This window comes from Solanum pennellii, chromosome 3, assembly GCF_001406875.1.
Source record: "Solanum pennellii chromosome 3, SPENNV200".
Taxonomy (NCBI): Eukaryota; Viridiplantae; Streptophyta; class Magnoliopsida; order Solanales; family Solanaceae; genus Solanum; species Solanum pennellii.
The window spans coordinates 24077856-24082113 of record NC_028639.1 but is presented as its reverse complement, the minus strand read 5'-3'; the positions used below and the strand labels follow the sequence as shown (position 1 = coordinate 24082113).

The following is a 4258-nucleotide window of genomic DNA, read 5'->3' as shown; positions in this document are numbered from 1 at the left end:
TAAAGATAAACGAGATACATCAAATTTGTATCTTAGATAGTGGTGATTGTGCAATGTCAGATCCAACTTTTTCCTCTTTTTTTTTTGACATTATTCAATAGTAGAAATCATCAAAAGAAAATAAATATTTTCAAGAAAAATTTTCAAACGACGATATGATTAACAAAAATTGCAAAGGTTAAATAAGAATTCAATGAGAGAAGGGTCGGAGGTAATTTTTATTTTTATTTATTAAAATAAAAAATAAAAAAATAATAATAAAAGAAAATGAAAATTGAAGTGATGGAAAGAAAATTTACCTCTTTGAATAATTTGAAATCATTAATTGGAAATAGAAAAGATTCGAAATTCAAAAATAAATTAATTGATAACTTGAGAGAGACATCTTCTGAAAATCAAAATGAATTTGAAATTTGTAACTGCTAAAGAAATGAAGAGAACTTAGGGATAAAATGGAGGAGTGAAATGGTGAATGAGAAATGTGACTGTAGGCTGGAAATATGAGTGAAATATTTATGATTCCGGAAGATTTTATGAATAGGGGGAATTAAGTGACTTTTGAATTTTTTTAAAAAGTTAGGGAGGATATTAAAGTAAGTAAATGTCTGCATATAAGTAATTTTTCTAAATTTAAATTATAATATTTGTTCTTTGATAGCACTGGATTCTCAATATTGACTGTGTTTTCATAAATTAGTCAAATTATTACTTTCTGTATTGTGTTTTTATATGTGTAAGCAAAGTATAAGTGTAACACTCCAGATTCGAAAGAGGTCAAAGTAACAATTTTTAAAAAGTTGCAGGTGCCATCTGATGGAGGATACCCACGGCCCGTAGGTATGGTCTGTGGTTGGTCACCCCAACTTAGATCTAGAGGCCCATAATCATGGCCTGACCAACGGACTATCGGTCAGTCCACGGTCCGTGGTCCAGGTTCTGTGGATCATGACCCAAAATCCTGCTTCTAATGATGGACGACGGTTGTGCAGGACGGACCGTTGGTCAGTCTACAGTCCGTCGGTCAAGGGTCATGGTTGGCAGGTTCGTAGTTATTTTAAGGGCAGTTGGGTCTTTTCCTAGTTATTGTAGTCTAATACTACATCGTTGTATGATTCATCTATTGATATATATAAGTGACTTTAATCAACAAATTAATTCATTCACTTCATTCTCTTCAAATTCACCCAAAAGAAGAACAAGTCCTCACTCTCAAATATTTCTCTCTCTAGAAAGTTTGAAGAAGAAGGATTCAACCTACGGTTTCAAGTCAAGTCTCAATTTACCCATTGAAGATAATCAATTGGCTTCAGGGTATCATAATTTTCATCCATGGATTCCTTCCATTCATGGAGTTCCCAAATTCTCCTATTTTCTAAGTTAGAATTCCCCCAATTGAGTTAGGGTTTTCTTCAATTGTCATGAGTTCTCTCAATTATTGATTTATATGATCTCTTATGCATGAATTAATGAAATAATATGATTTTATGATGATTCCCATATGAACCCATGTAATCCCCATGTTTTTCAAGTTATGATCATATGATGTGGGATTTTTATAATCAAGGAATAGTTTTATGAAATGAAGCATGCATCGATAAAATGGCATGATTTTATGGTGAAATCCGTGTCTAACCCATATTTTATAAATGTTGATGATTGAAAGTGGGTTTTGAACCTTGGAAGGTAAATTATGAAATTATGCATGTTCTTATGAAATCTATGTAAATGTTTTGAAAATGCTTTGAGAGTAAAGTATCAATGATGATGTTGTTATTGTGTTTTCGGAAGGAGTTTCTCATATACATATGAAATCATGATTGTGATAGATTTTCTCACATAATAAGGATTCTGAGGTTGGAAGATCTTCTCATCTTATTGAATCAAAGATTAAGATATATCCTAATGAAACCTAACTTGGATTGGTTATTGAATGATACCTACCCATAAATAATGACTTAGCTTAGATTGACAAGATGACATGCCCTTCCATGGATAATAAGAACAAGTAAGAAATGACTCTTTTATAAGATTTATGCTTAGCATCGATAGGATACTTAGATGAAAGCTCTCCTTTTAGTAGAGGTTGGGATTTTAGAAACAATCTCCTTATCCCTTACATATGTGTTCATATAGGATGATAGTCTAGATAGACATTAGCTAGTGGGTTCACTTAAGCTAGAAGTTCATGGTGCTTACCTTGGCAAGTAGGACAACCCTTTTCGGTATGGGAGACACCGGGGGATCATGTTATATCTCATATGGTCTCTATGATGGTTAAGGATACTTCCCACAATAGTAATGAACTAATGTTACTTCAAGAAGTATCACATATGTGTTCAAAGGCTTTAAATGATGTTAGCTTGCGTTAACCATGTTTTATGACCTATGTTCTCTAACCCTTTTGTATCATGTTTGAGTTTGATCAATTGCATGTTGTGAAATGTCCTTTTTTAACATGATTTTAATGTTTTATGCATAAATATCATACTTCGTTCATTTTTTGGTACTAACGCATACTGTTGTCTATATTTCTCCAAATGTAGGGTCCGACATTCAGGTGTCTCAGTTTGGTGGCTAGTGATTGATTACGAAGTTCCTGAACTTTAGTGAATTATCAAGCTCCAAAGACGGATTTTAATTGTTTCAGTTTTCTTTCTTATTCTAGTTTTGGACATGATGTATGAGCTAGGCCCAATTTCATTCTATTATACTAGATGGCTAATGAGACAAGTGTTTTAGGCTTCCTCTTTACTTTATAAAACTATTGGACATGAAATGTTGCCTTTACTTCCTTGTTCTATTTCTTATGTTATGAATGCTAAGTGGATTGTCTAGGTCTCTCACAATTCAATACGTTATGTTACATCTAGGGGTACCTCTGGGTTGTGACAATAAGATACTCAATTTGATGACCTATTTATTATTCATTCTTTAGTTTATGTTTTGGGTCGTGGATCACTCATGTGGATAAACCAGATCCAATTTAATTAATTATTAATGGGTAATTTTGTTTTAAAGGATAAGAGGAAATAGTTAAAGAGTAATTGTTCAACCTCTCCTTAAAAGACTCATACTGGGAGTAATCTGAACATGGGGAAATAGGGGAGAATGTGAAAAACCAAAACAAGAAAAGAAACTGAAGAGAAAACTATTCTTGTTATAAACATATTTTTGTTATAGTGAATGTCTAATTATGTGGAGTCCTTTTAGGATATGGTTAAGAATCCTACTTGGGGACCAAGTCAGATTTTCCCTATAAATAAAGGGTATTCCTTCATTGTAAATAAGATCTATGAATCATGAATATACTTCAAGATGAATGAAAAGTCTTTTATTTTCTCCCTACTTTATTCTTCTTCTAAAATTATATAGTTTCATAACACGTTATCTGCACGATTATTTTATTCTTAAAGAATTATAATAGAAGACGGGAAAAGTGCAAAACAGATCTTGCATAAGTTTTGCAATATGGTTTCAATAAGGCTCTTATATATTAAAGGTATGATTCATCTTTACGTTATAATTATTTATGTGACAAATCTGAAGTTACCATCTGGAGTAAGTATTTAAAGAGACTTGTCGACTTTTTATACGTTAATTTTAACCAATTGGAAAGAGAATTCCTTAATTTATTTTGTTAATTAAATAAGCACAATTTAGTAAAAGGTATATTTTCAACCTTTATATGAGATATGTGATCTATTAAGCTATATGTATTAAATATTAATGTTAATTATAATAAATCAATCATCTCAGTTTTGTGTGTAATTATAATATACCATCATATTAATGATTATCAAAAGTGATACAATTACAATTATTTTGGAGGCTTGAGGTTGAACCTCATCGTGGGTAATACGATAGATTTATGTTTTATCGCACCAAAAGATAAGGCGATGGATTTACGTTCAGTTGCACCATGATGAGAAGATATTGGGTTCAAGTTCCATCGATTTATGCCTAAGACATTTTTATATGGATAAGAAATTGAATTTGAGTCTTAATGCATCATATTGATGATATAATAATGACTTAAGAAAAACTAATGTATTTTTTATAAGAAGTCATTAAATCTACTGAATTTGCTCCATTATTAAAGTGAATGTGGTAGTAGTGCATAATATGTCTGAAAGAAGACAAGTGACTGAATAATGCACATAAATATGGAATAAGGTACTAAACCTATCATAATTTGATATGCTCACATGTTTGTGATCCATTCACGAAGAATGAGAACTTTTGATAAATGCTAAAGTTA

The 4258-nt window shown here is 31.4% G+C and overlaps 1 long non-coding RNA gene across 1 annotated transcript; it reads left to right on the top strand.

Annotated features, from left to right (window-relative positions):
* Positions 1-1179: 1179 nt before the first annotated feature.
* Positions 1180-2787, top strand: LOC114076325. Its single transcript, XR_003577135.1, has 2 exons — positions 1180-1311; positions 2544-2787. It is a non-coding gene; the product is annotated as an uncharacterized LOC114076325 (long non-coding RNA).
* The last annotated feature ends 1471 nt before the right edge of the window (positions 2788-4258 follow it).